The 20,688-nt window shown below is 43.1% G+C and overlaps 1 long non-coding RNA gene across 4 annotated transcripts in view; it reads left to right on the top strand.

Annotated features, from left to right (window-relative positions):
• Positions 1-19,077, top strand: part of LOC102398520 — a 28,097-nt gene extending 9,020 nt beyond the window's left edge. Inside the window, exons 2-5 of one of the 4 annotated variants that reach the window (XR_006544270.2) lie at positions 11,621-11,730; positions 16,438-16,556; positions 17,024-17,766; positions 18,315-19,077. This is a non-coding gene — a long non-coding RNA (uncharacterized LOC102398520). Of the gene's footprint in view, positions 1-11,620; positions 11,731-16,437; positions 16,557-17,023 lie in introns of all 4 variants that reach the window. The other 3 variants (XR_006544269.2, XR_006544271.2, XR_326360.4) reach the window with 3 other exon arrangements.
• Positions 19,078-20,688: the final 1,611 nt, after the last annotated feature.

Below are 20,688 nucleotides of genomic sequence, written 5' to 3' on the forward strand. Positions count from 1 at the left end.
CTGCAAGGGAGCAATTATTTATCTCATTTTATATTTACAAAATCTGAGACTCAGAGAAGTAAAGGAACTTACCTAAGGCCACCCAACTAATAAGCTACAAAGCTAGAATAGAAAGGCAGTAGAGCAGGGCTCAGCAAACTTCTTCTGTAAAGGTTTTTAAGTATTTTTAGCTTTTCAAGCTATTCAGACTCTGTCACAACTACTCAGCTCTGCCTCTTTAGTTGGAAAACATACACAGGCGATATGTAAATGAATGGGCATGGCTGTGTGCCAATAAAACTTTATTTATAGACTGACATTTCAATTTCATATCATTTTCCCATGTCAAAAATATAATTTTTCTTTTTATTATTATTTTTTAATTATTGTAAAAGGTAAAATTAATCATAGTTCATGGCCAGACAGAAAAAGGCAGTAAGCCAAATTTGGCCCACAGGCCAGAATTCACCAAACTGTTGGTGGAGTGTGGGTAAGAAGACAAATTCTAGAGGCCAGCTCCATTGGTGTGAATTCCTGGTCCCGCCCACCACCCTCCCCCGCCTTCATCTTAAATATGTAAACTCATTGAATTATTTAACCAACATCTCTGTACATCAGCATCTCAAGTTGGTTCCCCCAAAACAGACCCTGAGACAGGTTTTGAGGGCTTATTTGGAAAGTGATCCCAGAAGCACTGGTTGGGATGTAGGAAGCAAAGACATGGAGGAGAGGGAGCCCAATATGGAAACCATCAAGGAGCAGGTCACTCCTGGGGACAGCTGGGCCAATCCTGCCAGGCCCTCCAGGAAGTAAGCCTCAGCACCAGCACCATCCTGTCTAGCAAGGAAGGGGAGGTGAAGGATGTTGACCGTCTGCTCCAGGGGTGGAGGGCTGCCAGGGATAATGACAGGGCAGCACCTCTGCACCCTTGTAGATAGACCATTCCCCGGGGACAAGAGAAGGCCCTGGGGCACAGTCCCAGAATGCCTAGGAGATAGGGGAGTGGGGTGAAGAGTCCCTATCAGTCAGCTTCATCACCTGCAAATAGGCATAATAATAAGGCCTACCTCTTGGGCATATTGAAAGGCTAAATGAATAATAATGTTAAGTGCTTTAGGTCTGAGACTAAAAGAGGTGGGTGAGGCACTTGCCTCAGGCATAGAATTTAAGGGGACACCAAAAAACTCAGTAATCAGCATCAATCATATTTTGGTGCAACCTTTAAAAAAAAAAACCAAGGTTAAAAAAATCCGTGATGAACTGAATATCAAAATTTTGCAAAGAAGTAAGATCACTAACAGCTCTGTGTGAATCTACACTAGATCCTGAGTCAAAACAAACACACACATGCATTCCCACAGGTATGCTTTTATATACTTTTTAGAAGTTGAACTTTTTTCAGAATTAGATTTTGAAAAAGATAGTTTTGCACCCATTCAAAGAGAAAGTGAAATTATCAGTTCTGTTTGGGGTAAAAATAAAATATTTAGACTTAAAATAATGTTATGCATTTTAATACACCTACTTATCAATTTTTCAGTACTTTTTTCAACTTTAACATTCTGAGGGAAAAAATAACAATTAAAAAGATACATATAAGCATGCATATGGGAAAAGCACATTTGCCTCAGGTTTCAATATGATTCTGTCTTTATTTAAATTTTTGATATTTTGTTCATTTGGGATTTTATATTAACTTTGTTTTTTTTTAAAATGTGTAAAATGAGTTAACTTCATACCTGAGTTTTTTTGATGTGCCCTCTCCCCCAAATTTTGTACCCACAGTGAATGTCTCACTTTCCTCACTCTAGAACTGGTCCTGGTTAGTTCACACTGGCATATAAGTACTTAATAAATGTTACAGCTCATCCTCAAACCCAGCTGGTCCAGCACAGCTGCAAGTGTTCTTTTTTTACAACCCCTACACTGCCTCCTTGGTCTACCAGGAATAACCACATATTCACATCTTAACAGGTAACCAGTCACCACAATACATTGTATCTTTTTTTTTTTTTTATCATGGCATGTGGAAACAAAAATGGCAGCCTTTTATTGAATATTTCTGAGGCATATGTGTTGATAACTACTCACATAACCCGTTATGGAGGGGGGGAAGTTAGCAAAGCCAAGGCAATTATGGCTGGATAATTTGAAGGACCCACTTTTTCTTGACAGCAAATTAATTGACGTTATAATGGGTATGTCACCCTGTCATCCGTCAGCATTTATTGAGTTCTGACAGCGTGCTGGGTTACACGTGAAACAACACACGCACGCCAGAATTCCAACTTGTTCCTTGCCAAGTGTGATCCATCGATAATGTGGTTTGCAAGGTATATTTTTTAAGTAAAAGGGAACTCATGTTTCCTGTGCTCCCTGTGTCGTCTCAGCCTGCCTCTCTCCTCTCTGCCTTTCTCTCACTCTTTCTCTCACTCTTCCCTCCAGGCGCCCCCCTCCCCCTGCACCCTGTATTTATCTTAGCGCAATGCTTCTGGTTTGTTTTGAACATGAGTTGTAATCAGCTTCTGAAATGGAATAAAGAGAATTCTGATTTGTGGGAAGAAATAGATTTGTCTGATAGATGCATTTTAATGATTTCTGTTTATTAATGACCTAGGCTTTCCAGAACACATTCAAGAACTGAAGTTGCACTCGGCTCTGCTGATCTGGCCTCACAGCGTATTACTGTAAAAACAGTGAAAAGAATCAGCAGCAGCAGCCCAACCAGCTAACCTGAGCTCCCCAGGCCTGTCAACAGCTCTAGAGGCTGGGGTCTGGAGGAGTAAATACACAATAGCTTTGTTGAAAATGATCCGGGGAGGGGTTGGGGGGGAGGAACGTCTATGGCTCAAAAACAAAAACACAAGTAATTAAAAAAGAAACTTCATTTCCAGTTGCTGAATAAGACATTAAAGAATTGCAGGGAGAAAACCCAGTAGAAAAACAGCTATTTAATTTTTGAGTCATGGTTAGAAATTAAAATGAAAGAACACTCTGGAGTGGATTTATTACTTTGTCCTTAATTCCACATTCCCATTTTTTTTAATTTATTTATTTGTGTGTGTATACTTGCTTTGGGCAACACATTCCAGTATTAGATTGAGGCCTAAGTAGTGAAATTTCATCCTTAACCCCACATTTCCTTTATTCCAGCAGCTCTAGTTACAACCTAATGTTATTTTAACAGTTTTTCTTTAATTTAACGATATTTAATTTGCATTCGCTCAAGTGACATACAATAGATCATGCTATTACCATGATTTATATCAGATGAACTGGCATAAATTCAACATTATAAATTGCGCCTGTAAATGAAACTATTATTTTACAGGAATTACTGAGCAGAAAGGGTAAGGACCCTCCAGTCAACCTTAGTCAAACCCACTCTTTAGAGTTTTATATTTTATGCCCGCAATAAATGCTTTTGTGAAAGCCCATAACCCACAGAAAAGTCATTCGAAGTACATTAATTACGATAATACCATCCAAAAAGCTGCAAGGGCCTATTTTTGTGACATCATTCTCTGATTTCTTGCTGCCTTAAATTATCCCTTTGATGGCTGTGGAGATTAACAGTCATACTTTTGTCATTAAATATAAGGCATTTTAAAGCTTAATCCACCTAAGTTCTAATTGATATTGCTTTCAGTTGGCAGATAGCGACCTGATTTATAATTTAAATATGCGGCATTATATGCATCTCTTCAGTATAATGAAAAAGCAGAGTTCCTCTCATCTTTCTCGGCAATGTTAAACATCAAGGGAAAGGCGCTTTCTTTTTTCCTTTTATATCCTAAGCCTAATTGAAAACTGTTCATTGAATTTCAACATGATAGAAAAGTCTTTTTATCTCTCAATTTGTCCATTAGCGATTATAATTGAAGTATCTGCTACACAGCTGAATAGATATTGTTCTTGTTTAAATTCTGAATTTCTCTAAATCTTTCAGAAGACATCAAAAAATATATATGTATATGTATGCACACACAGACTCGCATATGTATGTGGCTGAGGCGATATCAGCTAACGACTTTGCTTAAATGGAACATTAGACTAGCTCACTCTCCACGTGGATAAAGCCACACAAAGAAAGAAACCATCTAATTTTGCTGGAGAATGTGTTGCATAATAATCTTACCGGCATGACCATAAGGTTTGCTAATTGCCACATCTGTTTAACAGCTGTCAGAGGCTTCCCACATGTTGTCATCAATATTACAACACAGTGCATTACCAGGAATTTTATTGTTTTCAACTGTTATTTATTTGCCATAGACATTACTACAGCTAATGATGTCTATTTATGTTATACCACTAATTGTTTCTGTTTTTTTTAGAAACCTGTATTCAATCTACTGTCTTAGTTGGGATTACACCTTTCTTTCCTGCCCCCCATCCCGTGACCCCTGGCTTACTGTAACCCCCCTGACAACCTCTTCATGTTAATGATGCTAATTCTTCTTCATCCGCAGTCATAAATATCCTAATGGGTTTGTGGAATTGAAAAGAAAAAAAAGTTTGCAAAATGTCCTCATTTCTTACTGGGGCTGCTGAATTCTTTCAGTAAATCACTAAGCTGAGCCCATGTTAGTGAGGATCACCGTACAAATACATCACTGTTTAGGCTGCCTTTGTGGAGGAGGAGTGAGCCGTGCCGGTTTTTTGTAATTACCTTTGTATCTCACCTGGTTCCTCTCTACAGTGTTTCTTTCTTGTAAAGCACAGCAAGCCACAACATCTATTAAGCAGAAAGCAGAGACTGACGAACTGTGGACTGAGTGAAGTGCGCATGACCTGATTTAGAATGAACTGACAGGTGTCACTGATCTCTATTATACATAGAATGTGTGAACTCCATATGATGTATTATTTATCCCTAGTAGATGCCTTTTTGTTTCATTAATAAACCTGTATATCAGAGATATACAGTACTGATGCAGTTTGAGGCAGTACAAAACGACAGGGTATTTGCCTGCCATTGCTCAATTATTTTCCTCATTTTTCCCCTGCGTCTTTGCATGAATTATTAAGACCTTGGCTGTTTATTTAAGAATCTAATTTTAGTGCATGTGTCCAGCTGAATTCTGTTTTCTTCTCTAATGAAAGGAAAATCGTGCGAGAATTTCCAATCTTGGACTCTGGTTTTAGATTTGCAGTGCACAATGCAGGTTGTAAAGGTCACTCTGCTTTTGAACCATATAGCATAGACATTCGATGAGCCCAAAAATCCATTTTGGTTACACATCACATCGTGCCAGCAAATTAAAGCAGAGTTGCTTGGTTAAGTCAAGCACAATTTGCATGTGCTTAGAGAGAACTAGATTAAAAGAGCAAGGATCTGATTTGAGTGAACCCTACAGAAAATCTCTTAAGCTAAAGGAAGGTAGACGATTGGAGATAACTTCTGGAAGCTGCTGTGAGCGACCATTGTTCATCGTTATGTCTAACACTGCCTGTTCTAATCACCACATTTGGATGTCTCTGGTTTTCATGTCTAGTAATGCACATTCATTTATAACCAAATCATCCCACAACCTGCACAGAGATCTTTGAGAAGTCTCATTGGGAGAGTAGATAGAGATGACCTTACACATAAAGTTTGCTTTGCTTTTCTAAATAAGAACTGAAGGATAACATTTTGTTATGGATTAAAAGTGATTGAAGATGATACATAGATGTATAGTTGGGGGATTTTCTTAATTATTTTTTTTTTCATTAAATGACTTCTTCAGAGATAGGTCTGAGACCAAATCTCTTTAGCTTGTTTGTTCAAGATCTAGTGGAAGGAAAATGATAAGAGTTCAGTGTCCACATTGCTTTGAGAGAGGAGTAAGTGCTGCGGTGTCTGATAAGAAGTCTCATGTGGTATAAATCAGGCAGTTTCTGGAAGCACACTGTCCTGCCTCATTCAAATTTAAAATAACTAAGGAAATGCAAAAAATCACTATATGCATCAAAACCACCTTTTTCAGAACCGGACACACTCCTTCACACTAGTGGAAGTTTTAATAAATTTACCCTTTTTTAGGGCAGCTTGGCAATAGCTTTCAAAATGTGTGATTCTGTTCCAGCTGACCCCAGTGTTCTCTTTATAGAAACATAACACTGTTGACATGCTTGCGCAGGGGTACAAAGTTAAATGTACAAAGGCAATCTTGAAAGTTGTTTGTAAGATTAAAGATTTTTAAAGAGAAAACTAGAAATGCTTCAAGGTTGACCAATAGAGGAATATTTGCAAAAATTTATGCTTGATCCATTGTTTGTAACAGCAGAATATTGGAAGAAAACTAAAGGATTATTATTAAATAAATAATCAATTTGTATGAGATACCACACATTAAAAATAATAAAGATCTATAGTACTGATGTGGAAAGACATACTGGATGATAAGTGAAAAAAAAAACAAAACAGTAGCTTACAGAACACCATATGTAATATAGCCAGAAAGTGTCTGTACATTTGTGGATATAAGGTGTATTGGCTGGTTAAAGATGTACACATCCACTACAATGCGTGGATTCCCACAAGGGAAGGGCTTTGGCCTGTCTCACTCACCAGCATACTGCCTACATCTCCATATCCATGCCTGGCACAAAAGAGAGACTCCAAAATTACTTGTTAAATGAATAAATGAGTGCTCATATGCTAGTACAAGAAGGTGTGTGTGAAGGGATACAAAGGGAAGGATACAATCCAAGTGCATAAAGGATGGGGTGCAGGATTAGAGGAGAAAGACGAGGGAAGTTTATGCTGATCCTCTACACTGTTGGAGTATTTTTTGAATGAGTATCTTTCAAAAGGATTTATCAGAAAATTAAAAGGATTTCAAGATAGAGTAAAACTGCAAAATGGAAAGGCATGTTGTGGCTCCCATTTGCCGTTTTTGTGTGAGTATAGGGTCTGTCACAAAACTCTGTAGGGTCTCTTCCATCGTGCCCCATTTTCCCCTTCCCTCAGTTTCCATTAGAAAACAGTGGGTGACGATGTGACCGGCAGGAGTTAGAAGGAATAAGTTGCTCTTCTAAAGCTCCTGTGATTGTGCTCTTGGGAAGCTGACCTCAGTGCTGTGGATTCTGACCTTGTGAAATACTCAACAGGAAAAAACCTGAACAAAGCCATCAAGGACAGCTCAATCAAGGTGTCTGACTGTCTGCAGCAGCAGTCGAGAGAGCAGGGGAATGGATGGACATGTTAAACATTAATAGAAAGTATATTAAAGGACTTCCGGTTTAAAATGGCGGGTTGAATTCACCCGTTTATCTTCTCGCCTTCTCAAAACCTTGCTACCATGACAGTAAAGGGACTCAGGAGTTATAAACTCCACAAGGACAAAGAAAGAGAGTGGAAGAACAGACAATGACAGGGGAGAAATGTCAGCCTGATTTTGAAAGACGGCAAGTGAATGAACCAAGTGATAACTGACTGGGTTCCAGAACCTTCTCATTAACCTAGGACTCTTTGCAACCCCATGGACTATAGCCTGCCAGGCTCCTCTGTCCATAGGATTTCCCAGGCAAGAATACTGCCATGGGTTGCTATTTGCTTCTTCAGGGGATCGTCCCAACCCAGGGATCGAATCCGCATCTCCTGTGTCAGCTGCCGAGCCATCGGGTAGTCCTGCTTGAAAATACAAATGAACATTCAAGCATCACCGTGTATTTGAGCAAAGCCTCTACGATAAAATTCAGGCATGTAAACAAACGGGAGAAAGGAGGAGCTCTAAGGAACTAGACTGCGTGGCATGCAAGAAAAAATTATCAAGTGTTCTGAAATATCTAAAGTGGGCTGTAGCTTTAGTGCATACAACAAAAAATAACTTTTGGAAATTGAAGGATAGAGTGCAACAGTTAAAAATTCAAATGGTGGTTTAGAAGATGATAGTGAAAATTCTCCCAGAAAGTAGAACAAAGGGGGGTGGGGGGGCGAGAGAGATGATTAAGAGAAAATATTAAGAACATTAAAGATACAATATCCAAACAATAGATGTTTTTAAAAAACAACAGCAATAAAAATTAGGAGTGAAAAAGGAGAAATAACATAAATTATCCAGGAAAATTTCTAAAGATGAAGAAGACCAGCTTCAGGAACCCATCAGTTACCCAGCTCCAAAAGTGAGAAAAGTCCACACCAAGTTACATCATCATAAAATTTCAAATCCTAAAAATTTTGCAGAGAGATTTTAAAAGTATCATCACACATCACAGTAGCCATGATGAAACCTGAAACACAATACATGTCTTCAAAACACTAATATGAAAGTATATCTTTCTGGTAATTTCATAACTAGCCAAATTATTACTCAGGAATAAAAATATTTTCAAACTTGCAGTATCTCAAAAATTGAAATTTCTCCAGAAAAAGGGGAACCTTTTCTTTTTCTCCAGATAAAGGGGGTACATCTGTCTAAGAGTGAAGCCAACCAGAAGGAAAAAGAGAGGGCACGGGGCGGGGAGGTGGAACCTTGCTGCCATCCCATGAGCCCTGGGCCCAGAAGTGAGGAGAGGGTGGGCATGGGCCTGACCACAGCGTCTGCTTCACTCTGACCAGTGCAAGCCCTGTTATTAATGGAACCCTTCTGTCTCTGCCACATTCATAAGTTTTTCTGAATTGTGCCAAGCAACGTGGATCTCTCTTCTTCCTGATCATGAGTCATCCTTGTTGATAATATTAAACCAGTGAGGCACTTTATTTCTAAGGTCTTGCTTCCTTTGCTTGTAGGTTTTGTGTTTCTCTCCTGCATATAATCCTGTCCTTCCCAAAGGGTTAGTTAAAGCTTCTCTTGGACAGAAAGGGTGAGTTCCTGGATCCACCTCCCCCTCACAGCCAATCGGCCACTAAGTTGACTGTTTCCCCTGCTTGCTCCTCCCACCTTCTCTCACTGAAATCCCTGCTGATCTCCTTGCTTTCAGATTCACTCCTCTAGGATCAGTCCTCCACACAGATGCCCAGCCATTCTAGAATGCCAGTCGGATCATGACCTTTCTTCCTGTTTGAAACACTTTGACTGCTCTCGGTGGTAGTGGAGCACAGCCCAGCGTCCTTAACACATCATGCAAGACCTGGCTTCCCACCTGAGTCCCACCTGAGTTCACCTGAAATCACTTGGAGGTCTTTCATACCCTATGACTGCAAACTCCAAACCCTTAGCCTGGTGTGCCCACCCCTTTGTCTGACACGTTCCCGTGCATCCTTCTAAAACCAGCACAGATAATTCCTGCTCTCTGAAACTTTCTATAGTCCTTCGCTCCCCAAACAGGGACTGCTGGTTGCCCCCCCTAATACCTGTCCTCTATTAGAGCACTTACCATATCTTCTACAACCTCTTGTGACATGTCAGCTTCCCACGCTAGGTGATGAGTTCATTTCTGTGCCCCCAGATTGAGACAGGCTCTGTCCTTGGTGGATAATAAATACTTGGTGACGGATCAGTGAGTTCTCTTCTAGAACCTACTTCCTAGCACATTCATGGAAATACATCTCAATAGGTGTTTAGCAAAATAAATTGAAGCTTCTTTACTCTCAGTAGGGTGCATCTGTTGGCTTCGTCTGTCCCACATCTATTCCTCATCATCCTGGTGCTAGAATGATGAATTTTTTAGGAAACTTTCTCCCATGGTCTCTGCCACCTCTCCCTTGTCTTCCCAGCTCACGAAAGCTGACTATCAAATTGTTAGCAACCTGTGAAGTCATTTGAGATTGTGCAGGTAAGTTTGAAATCAGCCACAGTGGGAATGTTTGCACATAGAAATGTAATATATTCAGAAAGATTAAAACTAACACATCTAAAGGGATTCCATAGATATCATTACTTAAAGTGAGTTGCTCAGACTCTTTGCGACCCCATGGCCTATACAGTCCATGGAATTTTCCAGGCCAGAATACTGGAATGGGTTGCCATGCCCTCCTCCAGGGGATCTTCCCAACCCAGGGATCAAACCCAGGTCTCCCGCATTGCAGGCAGATTCTTAACCAGCTGGGACACCAGGGAAGTCCATTATCTTAGGATGAAGCTAAAACAGGTTTGTGTTTTTTTTTTTTTTTTTTTTTCAAATTTGTCCATTTCAAGGAAAACATTCAATAAATATACCCATCAGCATTCTTGACTCCAAGCAACAGAAACCAAGGTTGGTTAACTTAGCAGAAGTTTTATTTGTTGGCAGGAAATCAGGAAGTCCCCCCAAAGACAAGAAGGCTGGAAAAATGAGTAGGAACCAAGTTATGTCAGAGGAACCACTTCAAGGTCACTCCAGAGGAATTTTAACTCTTGTTGAGACACTAGTCTCCAAGTGCCATGGTCACTGCTGCTACAGGACATTTCTGCCATTGGGCTCACAACACTGTCCCAATGCCTTTGCCACCAATCCTCACTAAGGGACCTGCTTGTATAGCCCCAAGGTTTAAGTGCAACAAGATATGTTATGAGCCAAGCCAAGACACCCTGTACCACAGGCATCCCCACATTAGTGGGGAGAGGGAAGGAGTACTTGCTGCTGCTGCTAAGTCACTTCAGTCGTGTCCGACTCTGTGTGACCCCATAGACTGCAGCCCACCAGGCTCCCCCGTCCCTGGGATTCTCCAGGCAAGAACACTGGAGCGGGTTGCCATTTCCTTCTCCAACGCATGTACATGAAAAGTGAAAGTGAAGTCACTCAGTGGTGTCCTACTCTTAGTGACCCCATCAACTGCAGCCTACCAGGTTCCTCCGTCCATGGGATTTTCCAGGCAAGAGTACTGGAGTGGGGTGCCATTGCCTTCTCCTATAGGGGGTCTCAAATGTGGCTGCTCCTTGGAGCCATCCAAGGAGCTTTACAATATGCTGCTGCCTGATCCCACCCCCGAGGTTCAGACTGCATTGGTCTGGAATATACCGTGGACATTCGAGCTTTTAAAGCTATCTAGGAGGTTTGATTGTGCAGTCTAGGTTGAAAAACACTAGGCTAGGCCGCGCGACTTTCATAGTGGGCAATTTTCTTCACTGAAAGGAGAATCGGCCTTATCGGAGCCTCTTGCCTACATTCTGCAATTGATTTCCTTGCTCTCCTTATATGCTCTCGTGCTAATGCTGTTTTCAGCTCTTTCAATTATGCGATTTCCTTATCTTTGTACTATTGAGAATACCTTACAAGATTTCTTAAACAGTAACTAAATTTATCTGCCTGTCATTTTGTTTTCATTATCCATGATAGCAATCTCTCGCATAGCTGATGAGAACATATCAAGTGATTGGTTTTAAACAAACAAACAGAAATCCACAGAGTCAACATTTATCCCAAGGTGTATAGGATATGTGTTGCTTCGGTGGCTTTGGCGTGCTCTGCATCTGATTCAGGCGTTCACTCCGGCCCACAAAGACTTCTCCCCTGAGCCCGTGGTTGGTTGTTCTTATCTACTGCTCCCCTCTTATCACAAAGACTGGTGTGCTGTTTTCTGGAGTGTGTTGCTGTGGCCCAAGTTTTGCTCCATAATGAAAGCAATAATTCTGAAAACATGCCGAAGGAATAAAGACGCGTGGTAATTGTCAGAAGTTCATCATTTTGAACAGAAATTGCTCATCATGGTTGACAGTTGATGGCTTTTAGCTGTAGAATGCCTGTAAAAATAACAAGAATTTTAGCAACCTAACTTCTGTCTTGCTTTCAGATGAGCTTATCGACAAAGGTGTGGATCCATGGAACACATGAGGAGATCAAACTCAAAGCCATGTTGAACTGCAGCTATGACTCTCCGTGGTTACCCACTTGGCTATCTGGGTACAGTGTTCATGCATTTCTATTTGCCACCACCTGCCCCAGAGTTAAACTCAGATGATGCAACGGGCCAGTCCTCTGTGATTCCTCTAACCCAGAATTTCTCCCCTCAGAATTCCCGATGTCTTGAGCAGATGTGTATTTAGCACGGCAGGCGCCATAGGCACTGAAGGACGTTTAGCTGCATCCCTGCTCGCTCTCGGTCCACAAAAAGAGACAGCACATGTCTCTCCCGGAGCTGTGCAGACCAGAACTGCTCCAGCCATTGCCAAGTGTGCCCTGGGTAGGGGCAAAATCACTGTCAGTTGAAAACCACTGTTCTAATCCTTGCTGAATACCCTTGATGCCATCCCAATGGAATCAGAATCTTTGGGCATGGACCCCAGGTGCCAGCATTGGAAAAGCTACCCAGTGCTTTTAAACCATAGCCCAGGTTGAGAATTTCCATCCTAAGCAACTGGTCTAATATTGCTATAGAGCTTCCTAAAGTCCTTCTCAAATATTTTTATAATCGGGCCCTCCACTTAGCAACACATGAGCAACTACTATGTAGAAACAATATTAGCTGTAATGTCAAGTACCATCTCATGGAATTTGCAATTTAATGAGGTCATGAGAGTGCGAGGGAAATAAATTGTTTTTCATGTGTGAGTACATATGGAAAAATACCTAGAAAGAAGACCTAAAAGGAACGAGAGAAATGAGTGCTGATCTATGGAAGAAGGGCAGGGGAGTTAATAGACAGGTGGGACCCAGGAAGCTCATCGGGGGTGAAGAGCCACACGACCTCTGAGAGGACAGGAAAGGGGTAGGGCACTGTGATGTTTTGAAGAGCCTGGTATATTTTTTAATGAAGAGGGTTATGAAGACTACAGTATATGTTAAGCACTGATCTTTTTTTAAATACCAGCTTGATTATAACACACACACCATAAAATTCACCATTTCAAAGTGTACAATCCAGTGATTTTTAGTATATACACAGAATTATGCAATTGACACCACTATCAAATTTCAAAATATCTTCATTACCTTAAAAACAAACCCCATACTCATTAGTAGTCACTCTCCATTCACTGCAACCACCCCAGCCCCTGGCAACCGATAATCTACTTTCCGTCTCTATAGATTTGCCAATTCTGGACATTCCATATCAACAGATTCATGTAATATATGGCCACTTGTGTCTAGCTACCTAGACAGCATCTGAAAACAAAGCAAAGCAAAATGAAAGGGAAAACAAAATCTTCCTCCCAAGAGGCGATTTAGCCTAGAGCCCAAGAGATAGGCTTTGGCACCAGACAAAATTTCAAATTAAATCAAGTCCTCCCTCTAGCTGTTTGATCTCAAGCAGACACCGTTGGTCGACCACCCAACTCCCTTCTCAATGTCCAACTCTCACCATAGAGACTGGAAAGTCTAAGTAGCATTGTCCCAAGTCCTCCAGTTTTGCCAAAAAGGAGACAATGGAAAGTCTCAGATAGCTCCTAGGAAGGATATTTCCTTCCAGGATTAGAGAGAGACGTACCAGAAGAAAACATCGTGTCATTTGTCCTCCACTCCTTCCTTCCTTCGAAGGATGTGTGAAGGCAGGAATCTCGGACACACGGCTGCCATATTGTGACCATGAGGGAAAGGCTAAGAAGATTCAGAAATGCCAGCCCAGATTCTGATTCTGTTGCTCCAGATCCAATAGCAGCAACTGTGTTCTCAGTGATTAGTTATGCCTGAAAAATAAGCCCTTGTATGTCTAAGCTTCTGTTACTTGGGTTTTGGTTACTGGGAGTATCAAATTCCTGCAGCAGAAAGTTACTTCACTTCTATGCACAAGTTCACACACTGGGGAAGAGCTCCCTCGCCTGTATCTCAAGAATACACTACTATTTGTTGAAAATTGGTTTCCTTTTGGGAGTGTGTCTTCTTTGGGGAGGCTCATGGGATTTGCATCCTGTTCTTTTGCTAAGATATGAGCCTGTTAGTCAACCTACACTAATCAGAAACCCCTCCCTGAAATTTGATTTTTGAGATGGAAAGTTAACCAGAATTCATTCTTCCCAGTGGAAAGCACAATGACTAATGAGCCTGTTCCCACCACAGGGCTGATCCTATATTTATCCGTGCATACCTTCATCCATTCATTCTAAAAAAAATGTTTATTGAGCACCTAAGATGTGGCTTCTCCGGTGGCTCAGCTGGTAAAGAACCTACCTGCCAATGCAAGCGATGCAAGAGACATGGGTTTGATCCCTGAGTCAGAAAGATCTCCTGAAGGAGGAAATGGCAACCCACTCCAGTATTCTTGCCTGGAAAATCCCATGGACAGAGAAGCCTGGCACACTGCAGTCCCTGGGGTCTCAAAAGAGTTGGATACGACAGAGTACACACACACGCAGTTTAATAGGTGCCAGTGTAAGGACATGGAATTGAAAAAAAGAGACAAATATAAGTTGTTTATATCCTAAGTAGCTGGTGAAAAGTGAAGTTGCTCAGTCGTGTCCAACTCTTTTTGACCCCATGGACTGTATCCAACCAGGCTACTCCATCCATGGAATTTTCCAGGCAAGAGTACTGGAGTGGGTTGCCATTTCCTTCTCTAGGGGATCTTCCTGACCCACGGATCAAACCCGGGTCTCCCACATTGCAGGCAGATGCTATACCGTCTGAGCCACCAGGGAAGCCCCAAGTAGTTTATATCCTAGGACTATAAACATCTGTGTCTTATATAACACCAAGTGGTGATGAGGCTATGAAGAAAAAGTAGACTGAAGGGGATAGACTGTGAGAGAGATGGGGAAAGGTGACTTCTATTTTAGAGGGTGATCAGAGAAGGCCTCACTAAGGAAGCTATGTTTGAACAGAGAAGCTCTGGCAAAAGTGTTCCTGGCGGAAGATAGAGCAAGTGCAAAGGCCCTGAGGCAGGAGCCTGCTGACTATATCTGAGAAACAGAAAGGAGGAAGTCAGTGTGGCTGGAGCAGAAGGATGGAATGGAAATGTGATTGATGAGCAGGCAGGGGAAGAGGCAGGACCCAGATCAGATTGGATCAAGCCACTCACCAAAACATGAGCAAACCATTTCAGCTTAATCCCTCTGGCTGCTGGATGTCGTAGCCTGAGAGGGGAAGGCAGGGAGGGCCAGCAAGGAGGTGACGGCAGTGTTTCCGGTGAGAAATGATGATGCCTAGGATCCAGTACTCTTGTCTGGAAAATCGCATGGACGGAGAAGCCTAGTGGGCTGCAGTCCATGGGGTCTCGAAGAGTCAGACACGACTGAGCGACTTCACTTTCACTTTTCACTTTCTTGCATTGGAGAAGGAAATGGCAACCCACTCCAGTGTTCTTGCCTGGAGAATCCCAGGGACGGCGGAGCCTGGTGGGCTGCGGTCTATGGGGTCGCACAGAGTCAGACACGACTGAAGCGACTTAGCAGTAGCAGCAGCAGCAGGATCAAGGTTGTACCCGTGGGGTGAATGGGAAGTAATCAGATACCATGCATATTTAGAAGGTAGAGCTAACCAGGTTTACCAAACACCTGGATGTGAAGCGTGAGAAAAATGGGAGAGTCAAGGACTAGTCCACCCTGATGGGCTGAGGAGCCATTTGCTGAGGGGGAGGACCACAGGAAGGACCAGATTTTTGGTAGACAGGGTGCTGACAGACATCACGATGGTGGTCATTATTGTGGGCCTCGGGGCTTCCCCGTGGAAAGTCTAGTCCCTCCGCTTTCCCACCATTCAGAGCTCCCAGCATCCTTCCAGTAATTTGGCTGAAACTAAGCAGAGTTCGTTTCTATTATTTGACACCAAACCCCTTCACTGATACAAGGGGCTCCCTTGGCCCTTGAGTGTCAGCACAGGAAACTAAACCCCGTCCTGACTGTGGGAACATGTGTTCTGAGCAACAACTAACAAATTCACAAATGAACTTTCGGACGCCACCCACTTCTCAGCAGGAGGCTGACTTTTCCTCTCCCGGTGTCTCTCCTCAGAGAGACAGCTTCTGCCAGTACAAGGTGGGGAAGTGTCAAATACTATTAAAACCTGATTGCTAATTCAAATGCGATTGTGCTTGATATGCTTGTCGTGTAAAAGTGCGCAATGTAGCTTCATAAAATTGATAGAACTCCCTTTGAAGATATTTTTGTCACAGAGGCACTCAATAAAACTGTTTCCATGAGGCTCCTCTGCCTCTTCAGTATTTTGCTAGTGACACGTGAGTGAACTAGTCCAGAACCTAGCGAAGCATGTTTCCCAAAGAATGTTAGAGGAGAAGGAGGAGTGCTCAGATCCTTCCTTTTATTTCTTGTCGTTAGGAAGTTCTCTCCCAACTGCCTGACGATACGGTTCATCTGGTCACTGGGAAACCAAATCAAAGCTGTTTTGCTTCAGAATCAGACGCGATGAATAAATAACCCACAGAGGTTGCTGTCACTAACTCAAAAATAGCTAATTATAAATACCAAGTCCAAAAATTAATCTGTTCAAGGAAATGTTTCTTTTCTTCCTGCCAACATCCAACAAGCGTTTTCAGCCTGGGACCCAAGAGAACCACAGATTCCCATTCACTAGCAAGATGGTGGAACTTGACTCCCGTCTTTGTTTTTCATTTGTTTGTTTTCCCATCTAATGTTTTAAGTTGATACACTGTAGTTTCCTTCTTACTCGATTCAAAATTTTTTCTTTTTTTTTTCCACGTGACGTGTGTGATCTTAGTTCCCAGACCAGGGATGGAACATGCACCCCCTGCAGTGGAAGCATGGATCTTAACCACTAGACCACCAGGGAAATCCTGACTCCCATACTTGGATGCAGCCAGCATGGAACAGAAGTAGGTAAGTGACTTCTTAGTGGTAAAGCTGACCAACTTTGGAGGGACACTGACTTGAGTTCAAAGCTGGGTGGTCTTGGGAAAATTCTGTCATCCTGGATGCTCGGTTCCACATCTGTAAAATGGGGCTGGTATACTACCACTGCAGTGAGAGGTGGTACTCTTTTAAGTGTAAGTGACAGAAAATCCTATTCAAATGGGTTGAAGAAAAAGGAGATTAACTCAAATATTTGAAAATATTGAAACTAGAGCTGGCTTCTACCCCAGTCACTTTGGGGAGCTCAGGACCTGGTAACCCTGTGTCTTGGCTTTGCCCTCCACTGTATCAGCTTCACATTCAGGCTGACCAGTTCCAAATGGGGACAGGATGGTGGCCGGGAGCTCCTGGCTTTTGTATTTTTCTAATGAAAACTAGAACAGCCCTCTCCAGCCATTTGAACACTGGCCCAGTGTCATGTGTCCATCCCTAAGCCTATCTCTGAACCAGTGATGCTCTGCTCATCCGGAAACCTGCGATGGAGCCATAAAGGTGTCGGTGCTGCTCAGAACACAGGGACACGTGGGGAAGACGCTGTTCCCAGAGGGAAAGTGAGTGCTGCTGCCAGGACACGGAAGAACTCAGGCCGTGAACCCGAAACCTGGTAAACGTGCAGCCTAGATCCTGTCAGGGTAGATGTTTCAGATGCAGTTTATTAAAATGAAAGCTAAAAAAAAAAAAAGACAAGACTGGAAAACAGGAAGTGATTGGTGCACAGCAGCACACAACAGCTGGCACCAGTATCTACTTTATTAGGCCCGTCCAGAGCGTTCAATAAGAAAACACTGGGCTAACGCTGGTGTCAGTTAAGAATTACTTTGGTTCGGGGGTGATGAAGATGTTTTGAAACTAGACAGAGGTGGTCGTTGCACAACATTGTGAATGTGCTAAATTTCCCTGAATTGAATTCACTTTAAAGTGGTTATATGGATTTCACCTCAGTATTTTAAAAGAATACTTTGGGCTGCAAATAAGAGAAAGCCCTAAGCTACTGACCTTAAAAAGTAGAGATTTCTTCATCTCATACAACAGGAAGTCCAGAGGTTTATAGACCAGAGCTGGTCAACCAAGCCCTCAGGCCTTCCTTCTTTCTGCTTCATCACTCTTGGCATAAGGCAGTGATCCCCATGGTCACAAGGCGACTGCTTCTGCTCCAGGCCTCACATCTGTATTCCAGGTGAGAAGAATAAAAATGGCAGAGGGACAAAAGGGGGAAGGTCGGAAAGAAAACTGAAGTTTAACAGAAAGGCCGGTTTAGTCTTCCCCACGAGAACTGTGCTAGTGTCCGCCCCTGGTGGCGCGGGAGGTGGGAGAACAGCGCGTTTGTTTATGTGGACACCCTGAGCGCCGAGGCAGAGTCGGAGTCTGCTGACAAGGAAGAAACAAGAACAGAGGTTAGAGAGACAACGAAGATTGCCTTCCAGTGCCCACAACGAAGTAGGGCTTCCACAGATGTCAGTGGACACAAAAGGAGCAGGGTGTGGTGCTGAAATTCTGAAGACAAAAGACACAGTCCTCTGTGCCATCACCTCTGAAAGCTACTGATTTCTAAGTGTGAGATTAATTAGGCTTATTTTTGGTATTAAATACAAGTTGATTGAATAGGAGAGCAATGAAAAGGTAAGCAAAAGAGACCAATAATCCTCTTAGACCAATCATTTGCCTTTTTTCTTGTCTTTTCTTTTTTTCGTTTTCATTTGAATGAACTGCATGCATCTGAAACAGCTACCCTAACAGAATCTGGGATGCAAGTTTACCAGATTCCAGGTTCACTGCCTTCACATCCCCCGCAAAGAATCTCTCTGTAAAAGCTTGATTTTTGAATCCCGGTACCTCTGTGTGTCTTGTGTTCACGCAGGACGTTAATGTACTGAGGATGACTTCTCTTTCGAGGTACAATGAAAACATGAGAAATGGTTTTAATAAAGAGGGTTTGAGAGAGGTCTCGGGGGGAGCAGAGGAGGGACTTGGTTTACATCTGCACACTGAAAGGGCAGCAGAGGGCTTCTCCCGGGGTCCAGTGGTGGGCAGTCCGCCTGCCAACGCAGGTGACACGGGCTCGGCCCCTGGTCCAGGGATACCCCACGTGCCTCAGGGCAGCTCAACCCGTGCGCCACAGCTTCTGAAGCCCACGCACCTGGAGCCCATGCTCTGCAACAAGAGAAGCCCCTGCAACGAGAAGCCCGCACACGGCAAGGAGGAGCAGCTCCCTCCCCGCCCCCGCCCCCCACCGCAACCAGAGAAAGCCTGCAGCAGCGAAGACCCAGTGCCGCGGAAGAAAAAGACAGCAGAGAACACACGCAGAACCCATCACTGCTCTCATCGTGGAATCTGTGTCGCTGGATTGTCAATGTTTAGCTAACTATAAAAGACACTTGCTGTTGTATGACTAAATGTCATTTACATACCGTAAGCATTACACTCCGTTTGAACAGAAACTTCATTCTCTAATGAAATATGTTTCAGTTTTTTTCCTCGTGAAAAATAATTATTGTGCATTTTTGAAAGTCCAATAATAACAACTGAAGATTCCCTCCCAGCCCCAACCCACAGGGAAAAATCCTGATCAAACATCCATCTCAGGCTCATTTTTATACCTATTTCCACCAACATACACACATTCTTAAAAAACAGAAATGGAATCCTATGGTGCTATTGAGCCAGGAACGTTTATTCTCGTGTCTCGCGTTTCCCTGGAGAGAGACCACGGGCACGTGACACGCGTGCTCCCGCCCCCAGAGAAGTGAGTTACTTGATTGACGGGCGATAGCCATTGGTCCACATGGCTCAGGTGGGCGGGCTAACAGTAAAAAGCTAATTTAGAACCTGCTGCTTGGAAAATCCCATGGATGGAGGAGCCTGGTAGGCTGCAGTCCATGGGGTCGCGAAGAGTCGGACACGACTGAGCGACTTCACGTTCACTTTTCACTTTCATGCATTGGAGAAGGAAATGGCATCCCACGCCAGTGTTCTTGCCTGGAGAATCCCAGGGACAGCGGAGCCTGGTGGGCTGCGGTCTATGGGGTCGCACAGAGTCAGACACGACTGAAGCGACTTAGCAGCAGCAGCAGCCATTCTTCTCTATCCCAGAACCATGTAACCTGAGGCAGCAACCTTTGACAAGTGTAACTTTTCCCTGGGTAAACTGCCCAGGTGGACATACTGCTCAAAACAATCCTCAAAAAAAAAAAAAAAATTTTTTTTTCATCAGAAGTAAAGCTGACATTTTTATATCTCCATCTATCTGAAAGTCCTCTGGACTCATCTAATTATTTTCCTAAGTAAACTCCTAGACATGAAACTGCTGGATCAAGACACATAGACATATAAAGTTAGTTAGCTAGTTATCGCTAACTTCCTTCTGGAAGGATCTCTGGAATATGATTGAACCACAAATGTCTTATTTTTCACATCTTTATCAGCACTGAACATTTTAAAAAAACCTTTCCCATTTCTCTGAAATAAAAATAATGTGTGATTTTACTTGCAGTTCTGCTATTACTGAGACTATTATGATTTTTCATGTGCTTAATATATTCTTTTTGAATTGTCTGAGAAATTAAGTTTTATTATTATAAAGCCAATGTCCTACTAAACCCTTGTTCAATGTTAAAGTGTTAGTCATTCAGTCGTGTCTGACTCTTTGCAACCCCTTGGACTGTAGCCCACCAGGCTCCTCTGTCCATGGGATTCTCCAGGCAAGAAGACTGCAGTGGGTGGCCATTTCCTTCTCCAGGGGATCTTCCTGACCCAGGGATGGAACCCAGGTCATTGCAGGCGGGTTCTTCACCGTCTGAGCCACCATGTGAACACATCACAAGGGCCTCACGCAGCCTCCTCTCTCACCACTCCTCAAATGCAGCCATCCCAAGGTCAGGACTCGGAGTTGCAACAGAAACCATCTCTGGCTGTCTTGAGTGGAAAAGGATAGTTTATAGTGAGAGAATCTCCATGAGGGACTGAGAAGCGGGCTGGAGGCAGCCCAGCCAGGAAGCTCGCCTGCGGTGGCCATGCAGACCTGCTCGGGGACAGACGTCCCCTGCAGCCTCAGCCCCTGAAGCCGGCCCCCCTGCTTGGCCCTGCGGTGGGCTCTGGACAG

Source organism: Bubalus bubalis, chromosome 14 (assembly GCF_019923935.1).
Source record: "Bubalus bubalis isolate 160015118507 breed Murrah chromosome 14, NDDB_SH_1, whole genome shotgun sequence".
Lineage (NCBI taxonomy): Eukaryota > Metazoa > Chordata > Mammalia > Artiodactyla > Bovidae > Bubalus > Bubalus bubalis.